The sequence below is a fragment of the Myotis myotis genome, unplaced genomic scaffold, assembly GCF_014108235.1.
Source record: "Myotis myotis isolate mMyoMyo1 unplaced genomic scaffold, mMyoMyo1.p scaffold_m19_p_2, whole genome shotgun sequence".
Lineage (NCBI taxonomy): Eukaryota > Metazoa > Chordata > Mammalia > Chiroptera > Vespertilionidae > Myotis > Myotis myotis.
Genome location: NW_023416324.1, coordinates 36,160,895 through 36,178,874, shown reverse-complemented (window position 1 = coordinate 36,178,874; position 17,980 = coordinate 36,160,895). Strand labels below are relative to the sequence as shown.

General features: G+C 52.0%; 1 protein-coding gene across 1 annotated transcript in view; it reads left to right on the top strand.

Moving 5' to 3' along the window:
- The window catches only part of GLIS1 (GLIS family zinc finger 1), a 224,292-nt gene that overhangs the window by 40,028 nt on the left and 166,284 nt on the right, over positions 1 to 17,980 (top strand). The gene's annotated exons all lie outside the window — the stretch shown is intronic.

Sequence of the window (17,980 nt, the reverse complement as noted above, 5' to 3'; positions counted from 1 at the left end):
CATATGTGAAATAATAATAGTAGCACCTACCTCATAGGTTGTTGTTAGGATGAAGTGAGGCGATAACATGGAAAAGCACTTAGAACACGGTGTCCGGCACAGAGTAAGTGCTAAACAAAGTCAGCTGGGCTGTGCAAGAGGTGTGGACGAGGGTAGGTCCGTCCAGCAGAACTGTTTCTCCTTCAGCTCCACTGACACTCAGCCCTTTGTACGGCCAAGCCCTCTTCTGGGAATGGGTCCAATCCTCTGAGCCTACCCCAGGAATGCTCACAGCTTGGGCAAGGGAGTTCTCAAGCACAGACAGTGGCTGCCCAGAGGAGGGGAAGTAAAAAAGGCAATACTGGACTGTGTTTTGAAGGATGAATAGGAGTTCCGTAGGCAGAGTGGTGGGGAGCAATTGCATGTGTTAGGCGAGTAGAGTAGGAAGTGAAAGTGGAGAATGGGGTGACAAGGCCGGTGACCTTCTCACAAGGGTAACCTTGAATGTCAAGCTAAGGAAGCGTGAACTCTGCCCAGTAGATGGGGGGAACAATTGTAAGGCTTTAGGTGTTGTCTTTCCCCCCAGTTTTCTTACATAACCCACCACTGCGTCATTCTCAGGTTGTGTGATGTGTGACTGTCTTCCCCATTACCTGGTTAGTGTCCAGAAGGTTTATGCCCTGCTTCCGCCCAGCTCTCTTTCACAGTCTTGAGGGAAGTAGGGCTCAGGAGTTAGTGAGTTCAATTATTAGTTGACCTAATTAACCTGGATCCACCTCCTGTAAAACTCTGGGCACCACACTAGGCACAGTGGAGGGGCTCACAAAGAAGAGCTACGTGACAATGCCATCTGAAGGTGTTCTGTTCCAGCCAGAGGTGGTTCTCCCAAGAGGCCATCACTCAAGGTCAGAAGGCTGTCACTCATGAGACAGAGAGTTGTATGAGCGGAAGACCAGTTCCAGCTGGGGAACCTGGCCAGGCTAGGGGGGTAGGTGGGCCTTGGAGCACGGGTGGGAAGGGGACTCCAGGCAGCATCATCAGCGTGGGCAAAGGCCCAGGTGTGGGGAAGCAGAGGGCACACATGAGAAGCAGCAGTGAGTTCTGCTTGACTGGAGGGAAGGGTACTGGAGGGAATGGAGAGAAATGAGGTTGGAGGGCCTGAGGCCAGGCCAGGAGGGGTGGGGAGCAGGGAAGTTTCGTTTGTTCCCAGGCAGCTTTTAGTGGTGCTGTTCTTTGGAGAAGGGGCATAGAGTGAATTTATCAGTCTTTAAGATGGGGGTGGGTCGTGGATCCTGTTTTTGCAGAAAGGTGACTTATTATGAAACCATTATAAAAATCCTCAGAGATTTCTGCCTTAATGAAGGAGGCAATTTTTCTCCCATAGATTCTTTAAAACTTGGGTTTCAAGTGGGGACTAGCGACACATAATTTATTTCTCCTGGTGCTTGATCTGAGATCCCTTGGGAAAGAACAGGAAAGAATTAGTGAGCTCTATATTACAATTTAATTGCTTGAAGGAAAAATATTATTTTTTATTGTTAGCCATTAGCTGCTTCTAGTTTTATTAAATTCAACGCTCTGCTGCGCACAGCATTAGCCACTTGGAGCTCCCCAGCTCCCCGAGGGGAGGAAAACCCTTAGAATCGTCCCACCTTGTAAAGCAGGGTTACAAGGTGGGATCTGAGCAGCCCCGGGGACACTAGCATTTCAGACATCCTTGTACTTGACAATAGGGTCAGCTCCCACTCTGTCCACCCTCCCCATCCCCCACCCCAGGAAAGGACCCTGTACCTGGTCAAGCTGGAGTCTCTTCTAAGATGGGTGAAGTTGGCTGCATTGCTTAATCTCCTGTTTTACAGATGGGGAGTTTTCATTTCTAGGGGTAGTGGCTAAGGCTAAACAAGACACCGCAAGTAAACCAAGTAGCCTGGTATTCAGTAGGTGCTTGATAAATGCCAGTTAATGGGTTCCATTACCTTCCTTTGTTCTGGCTCCAGGCTCCAAACTCTTGCCTTCTGGGACCCTGTTCAAAGGGCCAGCCCCAGCCCCTCCCTGTGCAACCAGGTGGAGGAGAGAGGCCCCGCTCAGCCTGACCCCCCTCAGTGCTGGGCAGTTCGGACCCTGCTGCTGCGGACCATGCGGAGAGCTTGTTAAACAGATGTGGGCCTACGGTGGTTGTCCCGTTTTCATCGACTCACCTTCCCTGACTGATTAGGAACCATTTGCCACCTGGCTCTGGTCCTTTGCACTGATCAGGGGAGATAGTGAGCCAACCTTTTTGCCAGCCCTGTACCGAGGCTGCCCTCTCCCACTCCCTGCCCTGATGACTTTGGCCGCCCTCTGCATCAGTGCTGTTGCCTGCACAACATTGCATGCTGATTGAGGGATCCTGTGACCAGGATTTTTGGAGCTAGCCTCAGTTTACTATGATTGTAAGAAGTTAGCATCCATTGCTGAACACTTAAGGTGTGTACAGGGCTGTGCTGAGAGCCTTGTGTACCTGTCTACAGTATCTTCCTTTACCTCAAACCCAGGCTCTGAGCCCTGGAGTGATTTGCCCAAGGCCACACAGCCATTAAGAGGTAGGTCCAGGGGCAGCATCTGTCCAGCCTGGGTTTTCTTCCTGGGTGGCACTCCTGCCTCATGGGTCTCCCCTCAGCATGACCTTAATTAATGTGCTGGCCCCCGTTTGGAGCCCCGAAAATCATGTTTGTGGGGCTCTCTTGGAATAGTAGGGCCCAGCCCATGGAGGAGAGAAGGCAGAAAGGGTCCAGCCCATGGTCAGCCGGCTTGCAGAGGGGGAATGTGGAGTCCTAAGCTTGGACCTGAGTCTGTGGGGCGTGTGCGGTGATGGGAAGAGGACGACCATGTTCTGTGCACCTACTGTGTGCCATGTGCATGTCATCTCTTCTCGTCACCCCTTCCCCCAGCACCCAGCTACACTTAACTGTGAAAGTACCACATGCCTTCCATGCCCATGCTTTCCTCCACACTCCTCTGCCTAGAGTGTCCTCACAACCTTCTTTATTTGACTAACTCCTGTTGATCATTCAAGACTCATTTCAAGGCCAACCCTAAGAGACCTGCCTTGACCCCAAAGGCCCCTGAGCATCCCTTTGCACAGCACTAAACTCCCATGTGTGTGGTGATCACTTGCTCACTGTCTGTCTCTCCCAACAGGCAGCAGATCTTGGGTTCCAGGACTGTGTTGTTATTCCTCTGTGTCCCCAGTGCCTCCCACCAGGCCTGGCATGCTCAGGGAAAGCTTTTCCAATTTGATTAGTAATGATAGTATTGTTGGAACCCTATTGTCTCTTATACAAAGCATGTCACATCCGTTGTCATGTTGAGCCGAACAGAAAGTTAGGTAAGATAGTGGTGATAAGGGAGGAAACTGAGGCTCAGGAAGCTGCCCAGCATGATGGTGGTAGAGCCTGGCCTTCAAGTCCAAGGCTTACTATGTTTGCTGTCTCCTACATCGTCTGCACGATGCCACAGATGGCGCCTGCCTACGGCGCCCACACCCTTGGCGACCTTGAGGCCAGGACTGCTTATAATCAGATCACTTTCCTCCCCATTGAGCTCATGCTGCTGAAGGAATGGAAATTTGGATCAGTGGGCAGGGGTGAGAGGCTGGGTTGTGGGGGAAGCTCTGGGTGTAGATGCTGGGGGACCTGAATGGGGTGAACATATTAGAACTAGACTTAGTGGTTTGGGGCTGTGGTCCTGAGGACTGCTGAAAACCACCCTGAGTGGCCAAATGCCTGCATCACGTATCTGGGTGTTGAGAAGATTTTGAATGGTGAAAAGCAGCAAGGAAGATGGGTCTGACTACTCTGGCCTATTGAAGTTAAGTTGGCCATGGTGGTGGCTCCAGAAACTGACTGCCCCCAGGGAGACCTGGGTTCAAATCTTGCCTGGACAGTAATGCCACTGACTTGACATGGGGCCATGCAAGTCACTTCCCTTCTCTGTGCCTCAGTTCTCTCATTTGTAAAAGAGGGATAGTAATAGTCTCCGAGGGGGTTAGCGAAGATTAAATCACTAAACAGTGCCTGTAACAAAACGAGTACCACGGTTATTTCCATCTCTGTGAAATGGAGTTGGACCCTACCCTGCTATCTCCCTGGGTTGATGGGAGGTCCAGATGCAGCAGTCTGCACACTACAAAGTGCTGTGCACGTGTCTCCTCTGAGAAAGAGGGGAGGTGGAGGCAGAAACAGAGCTTGGCTTTTGAGCTTGCTTCCTGAGGAGGATAGGCCCCCAGAGCCAACCCAGGGCTACTGACAAAGGGGCCAGTCCAGCCAGCAAAGACGGAGCATCTCCAGCCAGAGCACAGGCGAGCAGGCAGAGGGGTCCGGGGAGAGCTGCGGGGTTTCTGAGGGTGGCCAGGCTGGTCCAGAGAACCAGGCTTGCAGGGGAGAAGTCAGAGAACTCCAGGCCCCCCACCTTCCGCTTTCCTTCTCCCTGTTGGCCAGTGTGTGGTTCCAGCCCAGCGGGGAGAAGAAAAGCCGAAGGTGGTGGTGGTGGTGGAGGAGAGCCTGCAATTCTTTAACTTCTCAGCCCTATTCCTCACCCAACCCTAGGGACAAAAATAGTACCCACTTGGCAGGTTGTGATGAGAGTTACTATAACTTTGTGAGGTAATGTAAGAAAGGGAAGTGTTAACATGTGTAAAGTACATAGTAAGTGCTCAATAACTGTTAGATGGTATTTCTGTTGTTATTGTTACATTCCTCACATTATTACTCCATTCTTTTCCCACACCTCCTGAGTACATTGGCTACCATTTGCTGTTTCATGGTTGTTGAATCCTTTCGTCCTTCAGGCAATGGGGAGCCATGGAGGGCTTTGGAGTAAGGGTGTGGCATAGAGCCGGGCTCTGGGATGATTAATCTGGCAGTGGGTGTCACCCTCATTAGGAGGCGTGGTTAGCTCAAAAAGGGATTTATTCTATGGTATTTAAAAAATGACTTTTCAATTATTTCCTTCTTTAGTTTGGGGTGGGGGGGGGGGAGAGAGGTTGGATGAGAAAGAAAAGAAAGCTTACGTTAAGAAGAAAGGAGGCAGTTGGAGGGGGTAAGGTATTTAAGAGATAGGAACAGTGGGCTGCAGGCAGACCTGGGGTTGCCAGATAGTGTCCCCAGATCAGGTTGTGGGTACGGACATGCCCTCATCCCTCGCCCCTTCCATGTGGGACTTGAGAATAATCATGATGCAGATGATCTCTGTGCCTTCAGAGTGGCCAGCCCCCAGGGTGGGGCTGGTTCGATGGGGAATCTGGTGATGCTGGTGGGTGTGACCCTGGATTGGGGTGGGGGGGAAGAAGTGAGTTTGGGATTGACCGTGAAAGGACTGGCCAGTTAGAGGAACTGTAAGCTTGGTAAGGTGGGGCTGCGCAGAGATGAGGACCCTTTTTTAGCAAGTCCGGAGCTCAGCCAGGGTATGATTTGATGCTGGCCGAGAGGCTGCAGGGAGTGGCCAGTGGAAAAGCTAGAGGGGAGACTGGGAGGTGGGAGGGGGGTGAGTGGGGTAGAAAGCGGTGTGGGGGTCGGGGGTGGGGAGGAGAAGCTGGCAAAGCAGTGAAGTTCAGGGAGATGGCGAGGTGGGGGGTGGGGCGGGGGGGTGAGCAGGGCACTCAGCTCCTCCAAATGTGTGCATTTGGGACCCTGGTCCCAAGGGTCTTCCCAGGCTTCATTTTCAGTGATTCTGACTCAGGGAGTCCTGGGTGGAGCCAGAAATCTGCATTTTAAACAGGAGTCCATGCACAGAAGGCAAAGGAGCAGGCTCTGAGCACACGATTTAGGTCCTGACTCCTGTGGGGATGCAGCTGGTGCAGGGAGAGGGAGAGGATGGGCCCTAGCGGGGGCAGAGGTGAGGGGCCCTGGCCTGGGGGTGGGGGGTGGGAGTGAGTTTTTGGAGAGCTTTGTTTAGAACCTGGTCATGATTGATGGTAAAATTGAGGGCATATGGGGATCTCTGAGCTGGGTGGGGACTGGACAGGTGTAGGTCTCGGGAATCAGACTGGGGAGTCAGAAGTAGGGGGTCCACAGCTAGGGAAACAAAGGATGGCGAGAGAAAGTCTGTTGATAGTGTGGATGGTCAGGGTACAGTGGGTCCTGCCCAGAGAGAGAGGGTGAGGTCAGAGCAGGACCAGTAAACCTCCCTGAGCACCTTACTCGGGGTTCCTTGAAACCCTCGAAAATCTCCCCGCTGGTGACTGGTGAGGCCCAGAGCCTGGCTGGGATGAGCATGGTATGCTGTGAGGGGTTAGTGGTCCCAGCAGACCGGGGAGCTAGTATTACAGGTGGGGAGAGATGCCCAGACTCTCCATTCATCCATCCACTGTTTGCTCATCAAATATGAATTAAGGGCCAGGCGCTGAATGGGCAGCTTCGCACGCTCCCTTCCTTTTTGAGAGGCAGTGTTGCCTGGTGGTTAAGAAAGAACGGGGCCCTGGAGCCTGGTTTACATCTCCCTGTTCCTTCAGCTGCCCGCTGGGCAGCTTGGCAAAGGTACTTAATCTTTGTGCTTCATCTGTGAATAGGGGGAAATAATTCTACCCACCCGAAGGGGTTGTCATTAAATGTCTAAATACAGCAAAGCGGTTAGAATGGCACCTCGTTATTCTTCTTGCTCCAGCCACACCCTTGGACAATCCATGCCAGGCACTGTCACCAGCGATTGTTCCTACTGACGCCTTTCCCTCTGTCGGAATGCCCTTTACCCGCATCTCTGCCTGTTAAGGCCCAACTCAAGCATACCACCTTCTGCCTCTCATTTTCTTAGCGGTGAAAAGGGGATAATCAGCCCTAACCGGTTTGGCTCAGTGGATAGAGCATCAGCCTGCAGACTCAAGGGTCCCAGGTTCGGTTCCTGTCAAGGGCATGTACCTTGGTTGCGGGCACATCCCCAGTAGGGGGCGTGCAGGAGGCAGCTGATCGATGCTTCTCTCTCATCGATGTTTCTAACTCTCTATCCCTCTCCCTTCCTCTCTATAAAAAAAAAAATCAATAAAATATATTTAAAAAGAAAAGAAAAGGGGATAATCATCCCTTCCCTGCCTGCCTCACTGGGTGACAAAGGGAAGAAGAGACAGTCCTGGCCCCATGAGCAGCAGTGTGCAATGCAAGCTCCTCTGCAGTCTTTACTTGTTTCATTGTGTCCATTTTAAGACATAGAGGTGGAGGCTGAGAGGCACTTGCTGTGTTAAGAGTCCTGCCTGCATCCAGGGTCTAGCTCAGCTGTGGGCAAACTACGGCCCGCGGGCCGGATCTGGCCCGTTTGAAATGAATAAAACTAAAAAAAAAAAAAAGACCGTACTCTTTTATGTAATGATGTTTACTTTGAATTTATATTAGTTCACACAAACACTCCATCCATGCTTTTGTTCCGACCCTCCGGTCCAGTTTAAGAACCCATTGTGGCCCTCGAGTCAAAAAGTTTGCCCACCCCTGGTCTAGCTAGTTCAGGCAGAGGACACTTGATGTTTGCTTCCGGTAGGAGACTCTGATATGTCCCACATGAGATTGGCTGAAGCTATCCCAGCTGCGTCTTACATCACAGACCTTCAGAGGTGATCAGCCCCTTCCCCATCATGGTGCTGATGGGGGGCTGGAGCTGGGTGTATGTGTGAAGTGACAGACAGCCGATCTCTGCCCGTGGCCCTGGAGATGCTGCAGCGCGGTGCTGAGTGGGTGCTGAGGGGCGAGGCTCAACTGCCTGATGCCTTCATTATAGCACGTGGTTCAGGCTTGCTGGGCCAGCTGCTGTTTGATTCCTGTTTTCTGCTCCTTTTGGCCAGTGCTAGATGCTGAGGACCCAGAGATAAGTCACATCCAGGCCTGTCTTGAAGAGCTCACAGCTGAGGGATCAGGCAGCTGGGTATGAGATAATGACCACATATAGTGACTCAGCGTCAGGACCCACAGGGAGCTTCATCTTCAACAAGGTGTGTTGCCTGCACAGCCAGGAACCTTCCTTCTGTCCTCCCTCTCCTGCCCATGTCGGTACCTCCAGGCTGGCTGCCTCTGTGGGACACTTTCTCTGCCCCCTCCCTTTAGGGCAAGGACCAGGCCTGTCACACAAGGCCACCCTCTGCCATGTCTGTCTTGCTGCTTAACTCCAGCCACACTGAACCATGAGCTCTTTCCTCACAGCACTGTGCCTTCGCTTCTGCTATTCCCTCTGCCCAGGTTGCCCTTCTCTATGATTGTGTTTAAGTATTTCCTACCTGCTTTCCAAAATTCAGCTCAGATGTCACCTCTGTGAAGCCTTTCCTGAGAATGCCTTCCCTCCAATGCAGCCTGTGGCCCCTCTGTGCACCCAGCACCCTCTGTGCTCCCAGCACCCCTCTCCTTTCCCTCTGTCTAATTCATGCTGTTGAGTGAATGATTAAATGAATGGATGGACTGTAACTTTGAGCTGACCTGTTACCCTCCCCCATCTCACAAGGGTGGTATCTATGGAGACAATCAAATGCCCTGAGAGAAAGTGCTCATTATCCACAAAGTGCTATTAAAAGCAAAGGCAGTGCTACCATTTCTAAAATCACCATGATTGTGTTTTAGTGTTCCCCCTTCCCCCCAGTCATAGAGTCAGCCTCTGACGTGGGACGATGTGGCTGGTGCCAGACCTGCCTTACTCCTGGGTCTTAGAAGACTGCCAGCAGGTGCCCCTCTAGAGTTCTCAAAGTGCTCACCCAATGAATTCTTCACCATTCAGTAAAACATTGTTAAAGTGAGAACATTTACTTATTTAGCAGATTTTTCTTCAGCGCCTACTGTGGTACATGACACTTTATGGGTGCTATGGGCCTGCCCTTGGGGAGCTTATGGTTTAATGGGGAAAGCAGGTGTCAGACAAGGGAGGAAGCACATGTTGTGGAAGCTCAGGGAAGGAAGGCCTCATTCCCAGTGAGGGCAAACCAAGGAAGACATCCTGGAGGAGGGGGTATTTGCCCTGGAGATTGAAGAATTAGAAGGGTTTTAGTGGTGGTGATGGGAGGGAGAGCAAAGAGGACGGTGGTAAAGGCAGGCACAGATGTGTGGAGGAGGGCATGCGCCTGTTCACTTGCTTCAGCAGGGGCTTGCACATCTGCCCAGGAAGGAAAGAGATCCTTCTCTCCTCCAACCTTCCTGCCGTCCCACTTCCCCACCTCTTCCCTCTTTCCCACCTCTTCCGTCATCCCCACTTTTCTCTTGCTGAGTGCTCAGAGCACATGCTGTAGGGACTAGTCAAAATATAGACTCAGACGGATTTATCCCCTGTGAGCCCATGGTCGCATTCCTGGGCACAGGAGGGGCTCGGCTTGTGGAGATGTTTGCAGAGAAAACAGAGCCTAATGAGAGTCTGATGAGGTGCCCACCATGAGCTAGAGGTGGAGCAGGCACCGCCTGCCACACACACGGTGCAGGAAACACTGCTTATCAGGCAGTGGGGTCAGTCTGGCCTCCAGCGGGTGGCCCTGGGCCTCAGCCTCAGCAGTGGTCCTGATGCAGGGGGGCGATGGGGGGTCCCACACACTTGAGGTTGGTCGGGCCGTGTGGCCACTTGTGGTCTAGTTTACCTTTGCGACTATTTCCTGGCCTGTGACAGATGGATGCTACTGGCCTCCTGAGCTGGAGTGAGAGGTAGATGCAGGGAGGTGAGCCTGCACCTGGGACCCTTCACATATGGAGCATTATCCCTATCACCTGGTCACGTGGGGCTGCCGTGAGGGCCTGGGCTGATAATCCCCGTTAACTGGAACTCCCGCTATCCAGAATTCCTGCCTTGTTGTCCTCGGTGTAGAGGAGCTGGCCAGTGGCATAGCAGAGACTACTGGAATGGGTGGCAGGAGGCAGGTCTTTGGTCCAGGGCTGTCACTTCTCAGCTGGGTGGACCTGTCATTTGTTGAGCAAATCTTACGAATTGAGGAAGAAAATAAACACACTCTCTAGCTGGGTGACCTTTAGGAAAGAAAGGGTAACAGGGATATAATAGTATCTCCCAAGAGGCATCATTATGAGGATTAAACTATACAAGGCCTGACACAAGAACTTAGTGCTTCAGATTTTGGTAAAAGCAGGTTGGATGGTTTTACCAGGTGGTCAAATTTGCCTCAAAGTCTTGAAATTTCTGGGAATAAATAAGTAGTAAAAGAATTCCGTGGGAAGCCCTCAGGAGACCTTTACTTTCTTTGCTCCTGCCTGTTACCCCCCACCCAAGAGAGTGTCTGAGAGCCACAGGCAGCATGAAGGGTGTAGAAGGTGTGAGCTAGGACCCACTTCCCTCTCAAGACTGCAGAAGAGGCAAGTGGCCCCTTCCCGAGTCCAGCTTTCCTGACTGGCTCTGGCTCTGGCTCTGGCTCCCACCTCTCACCTCCCACCTCCCACCTCCCACCTCCCACCTCCCACCTCCCTTTGCTCATCTATTGCCATCCTGTAAAGATCTTAACTCAAGAAATGCTGGATTCCAGACCTGGCTCTGCTTCTCAGAGGCTGTGTGACCTTGGCCAAATCACTTGGCCTCTCTGAGCCTGTACTCTCACAGGAAAAACCCTGGCAATGGAATAACTCTCCGGAGCTTCCTACACACAGTGCTGGGATCCTTTGCATATCAAAGCCAGGAAGCACTCAACACTCTCAGGAAACTCAGCCAGGTGACAGACACAGCTATCCTGGAGGACATGGTCTGACCTCCCTAGCAGGTGGGCAGCGTCCTTTATGATCTGGCCCCAGTAAGCATCCTGCTTCTTTCCTGCTTCTGTTTTGGTCACCCTGAACTTTTTTCATCCTCTGAACATGCTATGTGCTCTTAAGCTTCTGTGCCTTTACATGGTTGCTCTTTTCTTGGCTGGAAAACTCCTGATTATCTCTCAAAACCCTGCTCAGATGTTCCCTGTCTGAATACTTCCAATCTCCTTTGAGTAGAGTCAGTTACCCTACCAGGTGCCAGCATTCTTACCTTGTGCTCTAGTTTATCTTCTCCCCGCTCTGAGCTTCCCAAGGAGAATGAGAGGGAGACGTCGGCTTCATCTGGGCCTTAGTGCCCACCCAGCTCAGGGTCTGGCACAGGCCCTGCAAGGCTCATTTCCCTATGCTGGAGTTTTGCTCCATTTCCCACCTGTTCTTCTTTTCCACGTTGTGGGGCGGAGAAAGTACTGTGGGTGAGAACAGAGCAGTGTCCTCTGTGCAGAGGCTGAGGAGCTGGTGGAGAGTGGAGTGTGGCTGAGCCAGGGGAGAACTGACCCACTAGTGTGCTGCTTCCAAAAGGAGCTGCAAGGGGATTTCCATTTGCTCGTCTGTCTGTCCGTCTGTCTGTCCATAACTTAGAACCCAGCTTCATGTCAAGCATTGCTCTAGTCCAGTGATGGCGAACCTATGACATGCGTGCCAGAGGTGACACGTGAACTCATTTTTTTTGGTTGATTTTTCTTTGTTAAATGGCATTTAAACATATAAAATAAATACCAAAAATACAAATCTTTGTTTTACTATGGTTGCAAATATCAAAAAATTCTATATGTGACACGGCACCAGAGTTAAGTTAGGGTTTTTCAAAATGCTGACACGCCGAGCTCAAAAGGTTCGCCATCACTGCTCTAGTCCTTAAGTAAACAGTGGCAAGTCATAGAGAGACCCTGCCCGAAGGGAGAGATGGAGACAGCAGGGACAGTGGGTGGGGTGGCTGGAATGATGGAGGGGAACCCAGGACCTGAGAGTTGAGAGGGACCGGCCCAGCAGCCTGGTGTGAGTCTGAGCTGGGCATGTGGACGATGGAGAGATGTGAGCTGGATGAACGGTCCGGACAGAGGAAGGGACATGTTTCTGACAGAACCTGTAGGTGAGAGTTGGCATGTCTGTGGTGGGGTCGGGGGTTACAGGTCAGGCTGGAGGGGTCAGCAAGGAAGCAGTTCCTGTGGCCAGATGGTTGGGGACAGAGGTGGCTCGGATCAGAACTGGCTGTGGTGGTGGCATCAGGGAGAGGAGGGTAGATCCGGGTCTGCTATTTGAGTCTTGGCGACTGACTGGATATGAAAGATGAGGGGGAGGGAGACAGTCACGGACAAGTGGGGAAGTGACAGTGGTTTCAGGAAATAACTCGTTGGAAGAGAGGAGAAAAACACAAAGAACTCAGCAGGGATCTCTGTAACTCAGGGTAATTTTGGCTTTGGAGAGCCAGCCCTGCTAATCAGATTGTAAAAATCAGGTACTGGGTTTTCTGCAGAGAATGAAGCAGATCAAAGCCAGGGTCGATTAGGCTCTGATTAAACATTGCCGAGGAGGGTCAGACTCATTACCCAGGAATGTACACAGGCCGGCAGCCCTGACGGGGGATAATAACAGATCGCACCCGGCAGCGCAGACACTACGGCGCTCTGGGGACGCGGTGCTCTGCGGCAGGGTGGCCACAAGGAATGGTATGTCCGCAGGCTCTGATGGGAATGAAGGTGGCAGGGGGCGTGTGAAGAAGCCTCATCCTTTCTTTGTGGCCTCTGTTTCCTTCTCAGCAGCCCCTGTGGACAGGACTGCTCCCCTGAGCTGGGCGTTGGCTGAAGTCACCGTTTTCCACCTTTGATCATGTCCTCCTGCTGTGGTAAATGTCTCTCTCACCCTCTTCTATCTTCTGTCTCTCTCCAAGACACTGAATGCTCGCACCTCCTCGGGGAAGCCTTCCCTGACCCCAGCCTGGGTCAGGTGTCTCCTCTAAGTCCCCACAGACCCCATCACTGGGGTTGTTATGGTCTGTTTTCATGTGTGTCCCCGACCTTCTCCCAACTGTGAGTCCCTGCCTAGTGGTATGCCTCTCCACATCCTGTGTGTCCAGCTCAGGTCCAGGCACAGAGCAGATGTCAGACTGTGCTCACTGATCTGGGCAGAGCCACGTCCCTGAAGCCACACGCCTGGGAATAGCAAAGCTGGGTCGGGCTCTGCTTGCCTGCCCTGGGAGCAACACCAGACTTTGACCCAGAGGGGCTTGTGGGTGGGTGGGTACCAGGAGTGTGCTGGCAGGGTAAGCAGTCCCCAGGCATCTCACTCACCTGCTGCCCAGCTGAGAGAGGCCATCTGCTCCACCAGGCTGCATTACATAAAGGAGATTCATTGGGAGGGAAGATGGGAATGGGTACCAGGCTGAGGAGTATAGATATGACCTTCTGGGCACTGGGAACCACTGACGGTTCTTGATTTGGGGCCCTGTCAGAAACGGAGCTCAGTTTCTTCTTCTGTGAGAATGGGATATCTCTGAGCCACCAGCTTCCCGTGCATCTGACCTGGATTAGCTGCTTCGCCTTGCAGTGTAGTGTGAGGCATACATGACCCCAGGGGGGCCAGGCTGCTCCTAACCATGGAAAGGCCACATCAGCCCAGGCGTGAGAGGGAGCAGGGCTGGGCTAGCCTGAAATCCAGCTGAACTTGGTTTACATACCCCACAAACATACACCCACTGTGTGCCAGCTCTGTGCTGAGCCCTGGGATGCTCTGGGGTCCTGGCAGCCTGGCTCCCTCTGGAGATGGGAGGAAGAACTGGACCACTGAGGATTGGGAAGGGAGGGCACCCATGGAGGGAGAATGGATGCCTCCAGGCTTGGCTGGGAACATTTGGGGTTTAGAAGGAACACAAAAGCCCTTAACCTCCCAGCTGGAATGTGGACACTTCATCCAGCCTACTCCTCTGTCCCTACTCGAGCCCCATAAATGTCCACTTTGGTGAAAGGATTCAGCGCTGAGTCCCGACAGAATAAGGCTGCTTAGGAAACGGAGCTCCATAAAATTGTCCGCGCTCCAGCAGGCTGGCGGGTTGGGAGAGTCACCTGACCTCGGGCCTGGAAAGGACTGTACAAAGCCCTCATCCTTTTAACCCAGGCCCTCCCAATGCCCGGATCGCTTCTGTAGCATCCCCAGCAAGTGACCACCCCATGCGCGCTTGAGTATCTCTGGGACAGAGATATCTCTCCCCTGTCCCCACTTCTGGACGTAACACCCATTACCTGACATGCATTTACTGGGCACCTGGGTGGTTCCTCCATTCCGTATACCTGTCCTCTGCCAGGCCTTCCAGCAGTGCTGGAAATACCGGCTGCTAAGGCGAGCACTGGCTTCTGTCCTTTGTGCTCACTGCCAGGCAGGCACGGTGCTGACTCTTTGTACCATTTGATCTCATTTGATTCATGCAGGGACTCAGTTTCTTCGTGGTAGGTGGTATCATCATATTCCCATTTCACAGATAGGGCCCACAGAGGTAGAGCAACTCATCCCAGGTCATGCAGGAAACAAGAAGCAAAGCTGGGGTAACCCAGGACTCTGACCACGGTCCTGCTTTTGGTCACTGTGTTCCATGGCTTGCTGAGAGGGGGCGAGGTGCTCAGGCTCTGGAGACTGCCTGCTTGGGTTTTTAGTCACATCCATGCGGGACTAGCAGTGAAGGAGGGAGAGTGAGGAAGAGGGATCCCAGACTCCGTGTGCCAGGACTGAGCCTCACCTGGTGTCCCAGGCTCAGGGAAGGATGCTCTCGGAACTATTCTCGAGGGCAGCTCTGACTCCTTACTTCCAGTCCCTCTGCAAGCCCTGTCACTTCGACCTCCTGGATCTTGCTTGAGTGAGTCCACTTCTCTCCATCTACACTGCCATCACCCCAGTCCAAGCCTGCGCTGATCTCCCTGTTTTCCCTCTAGGCCAGGGGTGGGCAAACTTTTTGACTCGAGGGCCACAATGGGTTCTTAAACTGGACCGGAGGGCCGGAACAAAAGCATGGATGGAGTGTTTGTGTGAACTAATATAAATTCAAAGTAAACATCATTACATAAAAGGGTACGGTCTTTTTTTTTTTTTTAGTTTTATTCATTTCAAACGGGCCGGATCCGGCCCGCGGGCCGCAGTTTGCCCACGGCTGCTCTAGGCTGTCTCCCATCCTCTAGTTAGGGTGACTTTTTTTTAATTTTAATATATTTTATTGATTTTTTTACAGAGAGGAAGGGAGAGGGATAGAGAGTAAGAAACATCAATGAGAGAGAAACATCGATCAGCTGCCTCCTGCACACCTCCTACTGGGGATGTGCCCGCAACCAAGGTACATGCCCTTGACCAGAATCGAACCTGGGACCCTTCAGTCCGCAGGCCGACGTTCTATCCACTGAGCCAAACTGGTTAGGGCAAGGGTGACTTTTATAACACAAATCTGATCCTGTCACATACCCTTACCCGGCTTAGGACTTTTACTAATTTGTTTCTGTTTTCAGAATAGCACTCACATTTTACACCTTGGCCTGCAGGGTCCTGTGTGACCTGGCCCATTGACTTTATACCTTGATGGCTGTCCCTTCAGTCTCCATACTCCAGTCACACTAGTCTTTCCTTCCCTTTCAAAGCAGTTACCTCTTCCTTGGGGCCTTTGCACAGGCGGTTCCCTTGACCTGGAATGTTCTTCCTTCCTCTGCTCACTTAATATGTACTCATAATTCATTCTCAGTTCAGATGCCTCTTCTGCAGGGAAGTCTTCCTGACTTCTCTCCTATGTTCTCATAGCTCCCTGTACACACCCCTCATGCTGCTAACAGAGTTTATGATGCATTTATTTAGCACCCTCACTAGGTGCTAAGATCAAGGCAGGTACATCTGTTGAACTCACCATTATGTCTGGCACGTAGTAGGCCCACACAAATCCTTATTGAATGAAAGTTCAAAGAAAAGAAAGGCAAGGTACTTAGGGGCTTTGGGAGGAGAGGAAGAGACAAAAGTAGACCTGGCCTGGGTCTGACGGTGGTCAGCATTTCCAAGGACCCTCCCTGCAACAACAACTCTTCATTGGCTGGGAAGCTCACCAGTTATTGATATCTTTGGGTCCGTTGACATTCTCCTTTAGCCTCCAGGATGGCTGTCTGGGAGGCAAGGGCAATCTGGACTAATAAAGCCAGCCTTTCTGCTGGATACCACATCTGGCTTCCTGTCTAGGTCTTGTTCCTACCTCTCTGTGAGGCCTGGGGCCTATCCTTCTCTTTTCTGGGCCTCAGTCTCCCATCTGTAAAATGGCAGGATTGTCTACGGAAATCTTGAGGTCCCTTTCTACACTCTGATCATATGATTTAATGCGTTATTGTGGCCCTCTCCCCCCACTTTTTTTTGGTAAAAGACAGAACCTCATAGATTGACTAATGGTGAAAGGACCTCTCCTAATTCTTTTTCTTCTTGATTGCCCTCTCTGGTCTTAAATGATTGCTCTTGAAGAGTCGGTTCAGACAGGGGCATGGATGTATTCTAATGAGAATGCCAAATCCACCCTTGTGAAAAGTTACCAGTCTTTTGCACCAGCACTTAGGGCCCCAGCCAGGGTCCTTGGCATCTGCTTCTACGCCTGACTCCTTTATGGGGACCCATGTTGAAAGGTAAGCCACAGAGGAAGGCCATGTACTGATTACATTCAGTTCATTTCAGCCATATTACATGGTAAGAGGTAAATGGCCCCGGCTCCAGCAGCCTGTGAGCTCCTCGCTCAGGGACACAGGGACTGTGCCTGCCTGACCTCTCATCCTCCGGCCTCGCCCAGGGCCTGCCGCCAGGTGTCAGCTCTGTCAGTGATTGCTAAACAGCTGAAGGAGAGGATGAATGGTTGCAGAGTGGGTCCCGGGCTCGGGCTTGTTGAAGGGGCTTCAGAGAGGGAGAGAGGCTCCTCACCTTTACAACAGGAAGCATCTGTGCAGGGCTGGTGCCGAATCTGCCTGGAATGTCCCTGGCCGGCCAGATGCCAAGAGTTTATTGCATGCAGCACAGCAATTTCAGATTTCCTTTATTCTCCAAGAACCGATGAATTAGTTGAAAGATTAAGAACACTTGCAAAGTAGCTGACAAAGTGGTTTAAGTTAGTGTAGTACAGTGAACCTTTTGAGCTTGGCGTGCTAGCATTTTGAAAAATCCTAACTTAACTCTGGTGCCGTGTCACATACAGAAATTTTTTGATATTTGCAACCATAGTAAAACAAAGATTTATATTTTTGATATTTATGTTAATATATCTAAATGCCATTTAACAAAGAAAAATCAACCAAAAAAAATGAGTTCACGTGTCACCTCTGACATGCGTGTCATAGGTTCGCCATCACTGGATAAACTCAGCACAGGAGTGAGTATATGTGTGTGTGTGTGTGTGTGTGTGTGTGTGAGTGTGAGGGGGAGGGTCAGGGAAGATCCCTGACCCAGGGAACAAATGGCTGACTGTGTGCTGTGGCTCTACAGAAGGAGATGAAGGGAGATCAGAAAATGGGTCTGAGTCCCTGCCCCACCACCTACCAGCCGTGTGGCCCGTAGCACATTATTTAGCCTCTGAGCCATTAGGGAGCAGGTGAGATGTTCAGCGTAAGCTACCTGATGGCAGGGGCCATGCCTGGGTCCTCGCTGGGTCCCAGGCCCCCACAGGTGTAGTGGGACAGGTCACGGGTGGGTCAGGCCCTTTCACCTGCCCTCTCTGGTGGTCCTGGAACAGCGGTCACCATCCTGTGGCGGTTTCAGGAAGTCCAATCCTTTGCTTTGTCAGTGCAGAGGGAATGTAAATGGTCTCTTTCTGGGCTGCCTTTGACTGGACACACTTGCCCAGGCCAGCAGCATCCACTTCTCTCATCTTACTCACAGTTTTACATGGGTTTTCCCAAGTCTTCCTGCGGGGTCCAGGCCCCTCTTCTGCCTTTGACCAGTATATTCCACCCCACTTGGCATCGTCTCTGGAGCAGTGCAGCCACAGTCCCAACGAGAGGCTGTGAGGCCCTGGAACCCTGCCTTGATGGTCTTTGCCCCCGATGGACTGCATTCCTCATTCTGGTGAAGAGCGTCCCAGGTGCCCATCACCCAGTCCAGATACTCAGAGCTGGGCACTCATCTTTACGCACCCACACACTCGGGAGAGCCCTGCGCTCCTGGGGCAAGTGTGGACCCCAGGGGGCCGGGAGAGTGCTTTTGTTTTTCTGTTGGACTTGATTTTGGAGACTCGGAGGCTTGCATGGGCCCAGGGCTGGGAAAGAAGGGCCTCCCTC